Consider the following 14238-nt stretch of genomic DNA (forward strand, 5'->3'; position numbering starts at 1 on the left):
ATCCCTTTTATGGGCTGGTTGGTCCGAACTCTGATGGTGTGCGCTTGGAAGTATGGGCGAAGTCGTCGGGATGTGAGTATTAAAGCGTAGGCGAACTTCTCTATTTTCTGGTAGTTTAGCTCTGACCCCTGTAGTGCTTTACTAATGAAGTAGACAGGTTGTTGTCCCCTTTCATCTTCTCTAATTAATGCTGAGGCTATTGCCCGACTTCCTACGGCCAGGTATAGTATGAGTGGTTCTCCCTCTCGTGGTCGAGATAGGATAGGGGGCTGTCCCAGGAATTTTTTAAAGTCTCGGAAGGCTTGTTCACATTCCGTTGTCTACTCGAAGTTTTTTCCCTTCCTTAAGGTAGCGTAGAAGAGGAGGGATCTTATTACTGACGCTGCTAGGAATCTGGACAGGGCTGCCAGTCTCCCATTGAGTTGTTGGACTTATTTGACGTGGGTCGGGCTTTTCATGTGGAGTATGGCCTGGCATTTATCTGGATTTGCCTCGATTCCTCTTTGTGTGAGCATGAAGCCCAGGAATTTTCCTGCCTCTACTGCAAAGGTGCATTTAGCCGGGTTGAGTCGCATGTTGTGCTTCCGTATGGTGTCGAACACTTGAACCAAGTCGGTTAGTAATGTTTCCTCACTTTGTGTCTTTATCAACATGTTGTCCACATAGACCTCTATGATTTTTCCGATATGGTTTGAGAAGACTTTATTCATTAGCCTTTGATAAGTGGCTCCCGCATTTTTAAGGCCGAAAGGCATTACGATGTAGCAATAATTCGCTTTTGGTGTGAGAAACGATGTTTTTTCTTGATCTGGTGGATACATTGGGATCTGGTTGTATCCTGAGTACGCGTCCATGAACGACAGATACTTATATCCTGATGAGGCATCTACTAGAGCGTCGATGCTTGGGAGTGGATAATGGTCTTTTGGGCAGGCTTTGTTGAGGTCGGTGTAGTCAGTGCACATTCGCCACTTCCCATTTGATTTTTTCACCAAGATGACATTTGCTAGCCATAGTGGGTATTTAACTTCTCTTATGAATCCTGCCTCCAGTAGTGCTTGTACTTGTTCTTCTACAGCCTGAGACCGTTCTGGCCCAAGTTTTCTTCGTCTTTGTTGTACCGGCCGAGATCCCGGGTAGACTGCCAGCTTGTGGCTCATTAGTTTAGGATCTATGCCTGGCATGTCGGCAACTTTCCATGCGAAGAGATCAACATTATCTCATAGAAACCGTATTAGTGATTCTTTTGCATCTCCTTTCAGGATCGTGCCAATATTAGTTGTTTTATCCGAGGTATCTCCGATCTGAACTCTTTCTATTTCTCCTTCGGGTCGTGGACGGAGTTTTTCTCGTCTCTGATCTCCGCCGAGTTCGATTGTGTGGAACTCTCCTCCTTTGCCTCGGAGATTTAGACTTTCGTTATAACAGCGACGCGCCATCTTTTGATCTGCTTTTATTGTAGCTATCCCTTCTGTAGTTGGGAATTTCATACATAGATGTGGATTTGAAACTATTGCTCCGAGTTGATTTAACGTCGTCCGACCTATTAAGGCATTATAGGTTGAGCTTACGTCGACCACGATATAGTCTATCTTAAGTGTTCGGGATTGGTTCCCCTTTCCAAAGGTTGTGTGTAACAATACGTATCCTAGTGGCTGTACTGGGGTGTCCCCAAGTCCGAACAGGCTGTTCGGATATGCTTTTAGCTCTTTCTCTTCTAAGCCGAGCTTGTCGAAGGCAGTTTTGAATAGAATGTCAGCGGAGCTTCCTTGATCAATTAACGTACGGTGGAGGTTGGCGTTTGCCAATATAATTGTGATGACCATGGAGTCGTCGTGTCCTGAAATGATTCTGGATGCATCTTCTTTGGTAAACGTGATTGCTGGGATGTCTGGCACTTCTTTCTTGCCTTCGACGTGGTATACTTCTTTGAGGTGTCGCTTGCGGGATGACTTGGAGATTCCTCCTCCAGCGAATCCGCCGTGTATCATGTGGACATGTCTTTCCGGTGTGCGGGGTGATCGTTCAGATCGTCCGACATCTTCATCCCTTCTTCTTTTCCTTGGTTCTTCGTCCCGATTGGCCAGGAACCGATCTAGTTTTCCTTCCCTAACTAATTTCTCTATGACATTTTTCAAGTCAAAGCATTCATTGGTGGAATGTCCCCGGACTCGATGATACTCATAGTATTCGTTCCGATTTCCTCCTCCCTTTTTGCCTTTAAGTGGCCGAGCTGGGGGTATTTTTTCCGTATGGCAGACTTCTTTGTAAACATCTACCAAGGATATCCTAAGAGGGGGTGTAGTTATGATATTTTTTGATTTTCTCTCCGGAGCGATCTTCCTTTTTCTTGGATTCTTTATCTCGGTAGGCAGAACCGAACCTCAAGGCTTCGCCAAGTCGAGAATTTTCCTCCATGTTGATGTACTTCTGTGCCCGTTCTTGTACTTCGTCTAGGGATGTCGGGTACCTCTTTGATATAGATTGGCTGAATGGTCCTTCTCGTAGGCCATTTATGAGGCCCATGATGGCAGCTTCTGTTGGTAGACTTTGTATGTCCATGCATGTTTTGTTGAATCTTTCCATGTAGTTGCGAAGACTCTCCCGATCTCCTTGCTTGATCCCTAGTAGGCTGGGTGCGTGTTTGGCTTTGTCCTTTTGTATGGAAAATCGGGCCAGGAACTTTTTGACCAGGTCATCGAAACTCTAGATGGATTTTGGAGATAGGTTGTCAAACCATCTAATGGCTGTCTTGGTGAGAGTTGTTGGAAAGGCTTTGCAACGAACTGCATCTGAGGCATCAGTGAGGTACATTCTACTTCTAAAGTTGCTGAGATGGTGGTTGGGGTCCGAGGTGCTGTCATATAGAGTCATATCCGGAAGTTTGAAATCTTTTGGGATTTTGGTCTTCATAATTTCCCTGGTGAATGGATCTTGATCTTTCTGAGAGCTATCCTCTGTGGATGGTTGAGTAGCTTTAGTTTTGAGATCAGCTTCGAGTTTCATAAGCTTATCTTCTAATTCTCGGCGCCGCCTTATCTCCCGACGTAGATCTTCTTCTTTTTCACATTGATGTTGGGCTTCTTTCTCAAGTTGCCCCAATCGATTTTGAAGCGCTTCTATCACCCCTGGATTTGATGAATTTTTGTCTCCATTGGATTCCGGAGTATTCTTAAATACAGCATCCGTGTTCTTGTGTGGCGTTCTACCTTCCAAACCTGAGTCGTGGTCGTTGTCATGGTTGTCCGCCATGGTGTTGGGATGACTTCCAGGTTCCCCGGCAACGACACTAATGTTCCGAGGGTTACCTGAAACTATAGGTCGATCTCGGTCGAGATCTTCTGCGTTGGTTGGAGCCGATGTGTCTGGCGGGTATATAGTCGCCGGAGCTTGTGTGTCCGACTTGTGACACTTGAAAGTGCTGTTGATCCTTCGTCCCCGGAGGGTGGGGGGTACCTGCAAGGGACTCCGATGCTTAAGTTAGCAAGGGTATTAAGCTGGTATTGAGTAGAATCAGAGTATGAGTTATACCTGGGTGCTCCAGTGTATTTATAATGGTGAGATGTGGCCTTCTGTGGATAAGATAAGTTAGTTATCTTATCTTATCTTTATCTTATCTTTAAGTGAGGTCATCTTTATCTTTTAAAGGAACCGCCCTTCTTTTTGTAGGCTTGGGCTGCCTTGGGATTTGGGGCGTGTTCCTCTATTTGGGCCCTTCTTTGGGCTTTCTGGGGACTTGACCGAGCTCTTTGGGAAGAGGTCGGGTTGTCCTGACCTGAAGAGGTCGGTCACTTTGTCTGTCGAACATCCCGGGTCGGTCAGCTCGACCCAGGGTATGAACAAATAATAAGCATGAATTGAATAGAAAATAGTAGTAATTGCATTAATACTCGAGGAACAGCAGAGCTCCACACCTTAATCTATGGTGTGTAGAAACTCCACCGTTGAAAATACATAAGTGATGATGGTCCAGGCATGGCCGTGAGGCCAGCTCCCAATGTCTAAGATAGCATAAAACTGATCAAAGATCCCAGCATCTCCAATACAATAGTAAAAGGTCCTATTTATACTAGACTAGTTATTAGGGTTTACAAAAATAAGTAAATGATGCAGAAATCCACTTCCGGACCCACTTGGTGTGTGGTTGGGCTGAGCATTGAAGCTTTCATGTGTAAAGACTTCTCTTGGAGTTAAACGCCAATTTGCAGCCTGTTTCGGGCGTTTAACTCTAGCTTGTAACTTTTTTTGGCATTTAACGCTAGAATAGGGCAGAGAATTGGCGTTTGAACGCCAATTTGCATCGTTCAAACTATAAAAAAGTATGAACTATTATATATTGCTGGAAAGCCCTGGATGTCTAATTTTCAACGCAATTGAGAGTGCACCATTTGGATTTCTGTAGCTCCAAAATTTCCTTTCGAGTGCAGGGAGGTTAGAATCCAACAGCATCAACAGTCCTTTTTCAGCCTCTGAATCAGATTTTTGCTCAGGTCCCTCAATTTCAGCCAGAAAATACCTGAAATCATAGAAAAACAGACAAACTCATAGTAAAGACTAGAAATGTGAATTTTGCTTAAAAACTAATAAAAATATACTAAAAAGTAGCTAGATCCTACTAAAAACTACCTAAAAACAATGCCAAAAAGCATATAAATTATCCGCTCATCAGTCAACTTCTTTTGTTTGAATTTTTTGAGTTATTTTTAGTAATCCATTTGGACCTCACCGGGTCTTCTTTTATGGATTTACTTTTTATAACTCTTCTGCCTTCTGATTGGCTTGGGCTGACTTCTTCATATTGGTCCCATTCTAGGCTATTTCTAGTAATCCATTTTATTTGGACCTTGTCAGGTCTCTTTTACGGATTACTTTAATAGCTTTGTAGCTTTGATTTGACTTCTTCATGCTGGTTCCTTTGGAAGTTATTTCTAGTAATCCATTTTATTTGGACCTTGTCCGGTCTCTTTTTATGGATTACTTTTTATAACTTTGTAGCTTTGGTCCGACTTCTTCACGTCGGTCCCTTTGGAAGTTATTTCTAGTAATCCATTTTATTTGGACCTTGTCCGGTCTCTTTTTATGGATTACTTTTTATAACTTTGTAGCTTTGGTCCGACTTCTTCATGCCGGTTACTTTGGAAGTTATTTTTAGTAATCCATTTTATTTGGACCTTGTTCGGTCTCTTTTTATGGATTACTTTTTATAACTTTGTAGCTTTGGTCCGTCTTCTTCACGTCGGTCCCTTTGGAAGTTATTTCTAGTAATCCACTTTTTAGGGCTGGCCATGCCTCTTTTTAGGGATTACTTTTTATAACTTTTTGTTGCTTTAATCTGGTCCAACTTTTTTGCGTTGGTCCGTTCGAAGTTATTTCTTAGCGATCCATTTTTGTTTCAGACCTCGTCAGGCCTCTATTCATTGATCGCTTTTCATAACTTCTTGCATTATTCTGTTTTTATCACTTTTCATCTTGCTGATTTTGTAGAGTTTGATCCTTGCTTGGTCGATTGATGAATTCGGTTTTCATTCTTTGTCGACCACGTCGGGCAGTGAATTTGGTTTTCACTTTTGCCGATCTGTAGCTTTATAATCGGGCGATGAATTTTTGCATTTTTCAGATTAATGCGTCTTGATAAAGAGATTTTGTAGAAAATCTGAAAAAACTTTATTTAAAGTAGAAAATATGCAAATATATACATGTGGGTGCTAACCCTAGGTAATTTCGTAGATCTTGGCTTGGTGCCTCATTAAAAAACCTGTTTAAGGAAAAAGAGTGCACCTTTGCCCTAAGATCTCTTATCACCTTTTAACTATAGTACCTTCCTAGGTTACAGGCGTGCCATGATCTCGGTAGCTCTCGCCCCTCAAGTTTGGACACTTTGTAGTAGCCTTTTCCCAGTACATCTGTGACTCGGTAGGGTCCTTTCCAGTTAGCTGCCAGCTTTCCTTTTCCGGGTCTACTTGTTCCGATATCATTTCAGATTAGGATGAGGTCATTGTTGGCAAAGCTTCGCTGTACTACCTTTCGATTGTACCTTGAGGCCATGCAGCGTTTTAATGCTTCCTCTCTAATCCGAGCTCTTTCTCGAACTTTTGGGAGTAGGTCGAGCTCTTCCCTTTGGAGTTGGGGGTTGGCCTCTTCACTATAGAGGATCGTTCTGGGGGATTCCTCTTCGATTTCTACCGGTATCATTGCCTCTATTCCATAAACCAAACCGGTATCATTGCCTTTGTGGTGGAATGTAGAGTTGTCCGATATTCCCACAGGACTTGTGAGAGCTCTTCAGCCCAGGCTCCCTTTGCGTCCTGTAGCCTCCATTTTAACCCGGCTAGTATGACTTTATTGGCGGCTTCTGCTTGTCCATTAGCCTGCGGGTGTTCCACGGATGTGAATTGGTGCTTTATCATCAAGTCGGCTACCAATTTTCTAACGCATGCGTCGGTGAACTGAGTGCCATTATCTGTGATGATGGAGTGAGGAACCCCGAATCTTGTGATAATGTTCCTATATAGGAATTTCCGACTTCTTTGGGCCATAGCATTGGCTAGTGGCTCTGCCTCTATCTATTTTGTGAAATAATCTACCCCTACAATGAGGAACTTAACCTGTCCCGACCCTTGGGGGAAGGGCCCGAGAAGGTCGAGTCCCCACTTTGCAAATGGCCAAGGTGATGTTACGCTGATGAGTTCCTCTGGTGGGATGACATGGAAGTTGGCATGTTTCTGACATGGTGGACACGTCTTAACATACTCGGTGGCTTCTTTTTGCAAAGTCGGCCAAAAGAATCCGGCTCGGAGTACCTTTTTTATAAGGGCTCGTGCTCCTAGATGGTTTCCACAGGTGCCACTATGTATTTCTTCCAAGACCTCTTTTGTGTTAGAGGTCGGTACACATTTTAGTAGAGGTGTCGAAATTCCTCTCTTGTATAGAATGTCGTTTATAATGGTGTAATACTGTGCCTCCCGCTTTAACCTCTTTGCCTCCTTCTTATCTGCAGGGAGTATCTCTGATTTGAGGTAGTTGATTATGGGAGTCATTCATCCTCGATCCTGGCCCGATATGGCTAGGATTTTTTCTTCTTCCGAGATTGATGGGTTCCGCAGTACTTCCTAGATGAGGCTCCTATTGTTGCCCCCTAGTTTGGTGCTGGCTAATTTTGAGAGTGCGTCAGCTCTAGCATTTTATTCCCGAGGTATATCTTGGATCTCATATTCTTGGAATTGCCCGAGTTGTTCCCTGATTTTGTCCAGGTATTTTTTCATAGCAGGATCTATGGCTTGGTAGGTCCCTGCTATTTGTGAGGTGACAACCTGTGAATCACTAAAGATGACAAGTTTTTGGGATCCAACTTCTTTAGCCAGCTTCAAACCAGCTAATAGCGCCTCATACTCAGCCTGGTTATTGGAAGCAGGGAACTCAAACTTTAGTGAGAGTTTAATTTGGGTTCCTTGATTACTTTCTATTATCACACCTGCTCCACTCGCAGTTTTATTTGAGGAGTCGTCTACGTAAAGATTCCAATTTGTAGGGGTTTCCGGGGTGTTAGTGTACTCTGCAATGAAGTCGGCCAGATACTGTGATTTGATTGTCGTCCAAGCTTCATATTGGAGGTCGAATACAGATAACTTGACTGCCCACTGTAGGATTTTCCCCGCTAAATATGTTTTTTGTAGAATACTTTTATGAGCTGGTTGGTCCGAATTTTAATGGGGTGAGCCTAGAAGTATGGGTGAAGTCGTCGAGAGGTGAATATGAGAGCGTAGGCAAACTTATCTATCTTTTGATAGTTCAATTCATACCCTTGTAGCGCTTTGCTGATGAAGTATATAACTTGTTGTCCACTTTCGTCCTCTCTGACTAGTTCTGAAGCTACTGCCCGGCTTCCTACTGCGAGGTATAATATGAGTGTTTCTCCTTCCCGAGGTCGGGTAAGAATGGGTGGTTGTCCCAGGAATCTTTTAAAATCCTGGAAAGCTAGCTCACACTCTGGTGTCCATTCGAACTTCTTTCCCTTCCTTAGCGTAGCGTAGAAGGGGAGAGATCTTATGGCTGATCCGGCTAGAAATTTGGACAAGGCTGCCAGTCACCCGTTGAGTTGTTGCACTTCTTTAACACAGGTCGGGCTTTTCATGTCGAGTATGGCCTGCCACTTGTCCGGGTTTGCTTCGATTCTGCTTTGTGTGAGTTGTCCGACCTGGGATGTTCGACAGACAAAGCGACCGACCTCTTCAGGTCAGGACAACCCGACCTCTTTCCAAAGAGCTCGGCCAAGTCATTAGAAAAGCCCAAAGAAGGGCCCAAATAGAGGAACACGCCCCAAATCCTAAGGCAGCCCAAGCCTACAGAGGGAAGGGCGGTTCCCATAAAAGATAAGCTGACCTCACCTAGAAGATAAGATAAGATAACATAACTAACTTATCTTATCTAAAAAGGTCACCCCACACTATTATAAATACACTGGAGCACCCAGGTATAACTCATACTCTGATTCTACTCAATACCTATTTAATACCCTTGTTAACTTAAGCATCGGAGTCCCTTGCAGGTACCCCCCTTTGGTGACAAGGGATTAGCAGTGCAGTCAGTCTAACAAGTCGGACACGGCAGCTCCGGCCGTTTTCCACCAGCCGGACACGTTAGCACCGACCAGTACAGAAGCTCTCGTCCGAGATCGACCTCCAGTTTCAGGTAACCCTCGGAACATTGGCGTCGTTGCCGAAGAACCTGGAAGTCATCCCATCACCATGGCGGACGACCATGACAATGACCACGATTCAGGTTTGGAAGATAGAACGCCGCACAAAAATGCGGATGTTACACTCAAAGATACTCCGGAGCCCAACGGGGACAAAAATTCATCAAATCCAGGAGTGATAGAGGCGCTTCAAAATCGATTAAAGCAACTTGAGAAAGAAGCCCAACATCAACGTGATGATCAGTTTCTTGACGGTTTAGAATTTAACAAATGAAAGCTCGTTGTAAAGTATAGTTTCCAAACCAATCAATAATCCTTTCATGCAAAATATTTGGTTGTCACATGTACAAACCCCAATGAAAATTAACTGGAGTATTTAGACTCTGGGTCGTCTCACAAAAAGTTGCAATGAAGTGGTCAATTATTGGCTATGGGGATCAAGGGGGGTTTTGATTGATATGAGGCAAGAAATTAAATGGACAAGAATTTAAATGACAAGAAAAGTAAATCAAACAAGCAATAAAGGAAGCAATTAAAAAAGAGACATTCATGGCAATGGATTGAGATCATAAGCTTTCTATCCTAGTCATGCATGATTAATTCATCTTATTTAGTCAATTCCAACAAATAGGGAGAAAGTCAAACAAGATTAATCAATCATGTTACAAATTTAAACAAGAATTTATCTCATTACGTCAACTCCAACAAATAAGGAGAAAGTCTAATGAGACTAGCTAATCTCAATCCAAAAGTCCTAACCAACTTACTAATTAAACTAGCAAAAGATTAGCGTCAATGGAAACAATATTCCATAAGTCCTAATCAACTCACTAATTAAATTAGCAAAAGATTAGCGTCAATGGAAACAATATTAGCTAACAACTCTAGATCACCAACATAAGTTGGGTTTGCATGACTCAAGATTGCCTAATTACTCTTTCCAAACCAAGAATGCTCAAAATCTACTCTAACATCCAACCAAGCATTTTGTCAAACACTTGGTGGGCACAAAAGGAAAGCATAGTAAATGTGAAAGAATAATAAAATCTACAAACTACCAATAGCAAGAAAAGTAAAATCAATAACTCAAATCAACAATAAAAATAACATCAAACATAAAATTACATTAAAGGAAAATTAAGATCCAACAAGGTTCATGAACATAAAAGCAACAAAATAAAAGAAATGAAAAAGTAAAAACTAGAAGAGTAGAGATGTAACAACAAGAAATTAAAAGGAGAAACTAAATCAAAACAAGAATTAAAAGTTGGATTTAAGAAAATTAAACCTAAACTACCCTAAATTCTAGAGAGAAGAGAGAGCTTCTCTCTCTAGAATTCTACCCTAAAACATGATAAAAACTAAACTATGACTAAGTGTGTTCATTCCCCCTTCAATCCTTGGGTTCAATAGCATCAGAAATGGGTTGGATTGGGCCCAAAATGAGCTGCAAAATTGCTGGGGGCGATTTCATTAAAGTGGGCCACGGACAGCATCGGCACGCGCGCAAAGTGCGCGTGCGCGCCCCTGAATGCGAAACAACATATAGCAAAATTTATATCATTTTGAAGCCCCGGATGTTAGCTTTCCAACACAACTGAAACCGTCTCATTTGGATCTCTGTAGCTCAAGTTATGGACGTTTGAGTGCGAAGAGGTTGGGCTTGACAGCTTTACGGTTCCTTCATTTCTTCATGAGTTCTCCCACTTTGCATGCTTTTCTCCTCACTTCTTCCATCCAATACTTGCCTTATGAACATGAAATCACTCAACAAACATATCAAGGCATCGAATGGAATTAAAGTGAATTAAAATCACCAATTTTTGGGCCTAAAAAGCATGTTTTCGCATTTAAGCACAAATCTAGGGAGAATTGCAAAACCATGCTATTTCATTGAATAAATGTGAGAAAATGTGATAAAATCCCCCAAAATAAGCATAAAATAAACCACAAAATCGGGGTTTATCAAATCTCCCCACACTTAAACCAAGCATGTCCTCATGCTTAAACCAAGAGAGAACAAAGGGTATCAACATTTATTCAATGCAAATAAACTATATGCAACCTAAACTACATGAATGCAACTAAATGCAAAATAATTCTACCTACTTGGTCAAAAGCAAATCAATCTTCAAGAACATATATAAGCAAGTAGGGCAAAGGTCATATGACGACTCACAAACTCTACCAATTCAAATATCAAAATAAAGTTCAAATAGACTTGCAAGAAGAAAGCTCATGAAAGCCGGGAACAAGGAATTGAGCATCGAACCCTCACCGGATGTGTATCCGCTCTAGTCGCTCTAGTGTATAGGGTCGATCGCTCAGTTCTCTTCTAATCATGCTTTCCATGATTTGTTTTTCATCTAACAATGAACAATTATTCAATGCATGCATACATTCATCGTGAGGACTTATTCGTAGGTTGTAATGGGGCTAGGGTAAAGGTAGGATGCATATGGTCAAGTGAGCTTGAAATTTGAATCTTTGATTAACCTAAGCTCTAATCAAACACATATAACAACCTATAAAATTTTAATACACAACCTAGCTACCCATGATTCCCACTTTTTTCACATACTCATGCATTTTTTTTATTCACATTCCATATGCATTGATTTTTATTGAACTTTATTTTGGGGCATTTTTGTCCTCTTTTTATTTCTTTTTCTCTTTTCTGTTTTTCTATATTTTTATATATATATATATATATGTTTTTTTTCTTTATCATTTTTTTTCTAAAGTATATACAAACATATCAATGCATATGGTTTTACATATTGTGCATGAATATGTACCCAATTTTCCAAAAATCTTCAACAAAAAATATAAAAACACACTTTTCTCTCAACCAATGTCCCAAGTTTCTCATACCCAAACGATACACACCCTTACTAACCTAAGCTAATCAAAGATCCAAATTAAGGACATTTATTATTTTTCACTTGGGGTAGTGATGTGATAAAATTAAGAACAAAAGGGATTAAATAGGCTCAAATTTGGCTAACAATGGTTGATGAAAGGTAGGCTATATGGGTAAGTGAGCTAAATGAAATGATGGCCTCAATCATATAAATGCATGTATACATGGAATAATGGACATAAAGAATCAAACAAATCAAAGATTACAATCATAGAAAGAGAACAATGCACACAAGAATGGAAAATAAGTGGTTATATGATGTAACCACACAATTAGGCTCAAAACTCACATGCTTGTGTTCTTAGCTCAAAAACCATGTTCCAAAATAAATTCTTCAAGCAAGTTTGTCACAAAAAAATTTTTTTTTTAAATTGGTGGGGTGCCCTAAGAAAACAATTTTTTTTTGGAAAAGAAATCATCACCCTAACCAAGTAGTCCTAACATAAAAAGGAAGTGGTAAAAATATGTACAAATTCTAACTAACATGCAACCTATCATGCAATGCAACAACTAATCTAACAAAGACAAAAATAAAAAATTGGTGTTGAAAAATGAAGTTGTTACCCATGGAGGTCGGTCGGACGACCTCCCCACACTTAGAAATTTGCACCGTCCTCGGTGCATGCAAAGAAGAGCAAGGTGGACGGTTTGCTACAATTGATGAGTTCCTCCAAAAGGTTGTGCAGAAGGACTTGTTTGTTACCCCATTTAGAAGCTTTCTCATTCCTTTCCTTCTTGGTGGCCAACCTAAAAGGAAAGAGAAAGAAAGAAAGTTAAGCCTACATCAAAGATATTAAAGCAATAAAACATAGGCAGGGCTAATGCCAAATAAAAGTAAGGTTCTCACTATATGTTAGTTACACATGTAAGTGAGAGAACAATATAAGCTAAGGGCATATCAACTAATACTTGATGCAAGAGTAAAGTCAAAGTATGAAGAGCATGTTGCAATCTCACTCTTTGACAATTCGCACAACTAACCAGCAAGTGCACTGGGTCGTCCAAGTAATACCTTACGTGAGTAAGGGTCGATCCCACGGAGATTATTGGTTTGAAGCAAGCTATGTTTATTTTATTATTCTTAGTCAGGATATCAATTAAAATTATCAGTCGGAATTATTAGAAAAATAAAAGAGCGTGAATTAATTACTTGTAATGCAGTAATGGAGAATATGTTGGAGTTTTGGAGATGCTTTGTCTTCTGAATTTCTGTAATATAATATTCCATCCATGGAAAAGTGCAAAGTTCCTTCTATGGCAAGCTGTATGTAGGGTGTCACCATTGTCAGTGGATACCTCCCATCCTCTCAGTAAAAACGGTCCAGATGCTCTATCACAGCACGGCTAATCAGCTGTTGGTTCTCGATCATGTTGGAATAGGATCCATTGATCCTTTTGCGTTTGTCATCACGCCCAGCAATCGCGAGTTTGAAGCTCGTCACAGCCATTCAATCCTTGAATCCTACTCGGAATACCACAGAAAAGGTTTAGACTTTCCGGATCCTCAAGAGTGGCCGCCATCAGTTCTAGCTTATACCACGAAGATTCTGATTAAGGAAGCTAAGAGATGCTCATTCAATCTGATGTAGAACGAAAGTGTTTGTCAGGCACACGTTCATGGATTGAGGAAGGTGATGAGTGTCACGGATCATCACCTCCTTCACAATTAAGCACGAATGAACATCTTAGATATGAACACACACACGTTTGAATGGAAAAATAGAAACAATTGCATTAATTCATTGAGACGCTGCAGAGCTCCTCACCCCCCAACAATGGAGTTTAGAGACTCATGCTGCCAAGGAATATGTAATTCAGATATGAAAATGTCATGAGGTACAAAATAAGTCTCTAAAAGTTGTTTAAATAGTAAACTAGTAACCTAGGTTTACAGAAAATGAGTAAACTAAGATAATTGGTGCAGAAATCCACTTTTGGGACCCACTTGGTGTGTGCTGGGGCTGAGACTAAAGCTTCTCACGTGCTTGGGCTGTTTCTGGAGTTGAACGCCAGGTTGTAACGTGTTTTGGGCGCTGAACTCCAACTTGTAACCTGTTTCTGGCGCTGGAAGCCAGACAGCAGCATGAAACTGGCGTTGAACGCCAGTTTATGTCGTCTATCTTCGCGCAAAGTATGAACTATTATATATTTCTGGAAAGCCCTGGATGTCTACTTTCCAACCCAATTTAGAGCGCGTCAATTGGACTCTTGTAGCTCCAAAAAATCCATTCCGAGTGCAGGGAGGTCAGGATCCAACAGCATCAGCAGTCCTTTTTCAGCCTAACTCAGATTTTTGATCAGCTCCCTCAATTTCAGCCAGAAAATACCTAAAATCACAGAAAAACACACAAACTCATAGTAAAGTCCAGAAATATAATTTTTGCCTAAAAACTAATAATATTCTACTAAAAACTAATTAAAACATGCTAAAATCTACTTGAAATTACCCCCAAAAAGTGTATAAAATATCCGCTCATCACAACACCAAACTTAAACTGTTGCTTGTCCCCAAGCAACTAGATGAACAAAATAGGATAAAAATAATTTAAGGAGTAATAAAATCTCCGAGTTTTAAGTGAAGCTCAGATTCTAATTTAGATGAGCGGGGCTAGTAGCTTTT

The sequence above is a fragment of the Arachis stenosperma genome, chromosome 9 (assembly GCF_014773155.1).
Source record: "Arachis stenosperma cultivar V10309 chromosome 9, arast.V10309.gnm1.PFL2, whole genome shotgun sequence".
In the NCBI taxonomy this organism is placed as follows: Eukaryota; Viridiplantae; Streptophyta; class Magnoliopsida; order Fabales; family Fabaceae; genus Arachis; species Arachis stenosperma.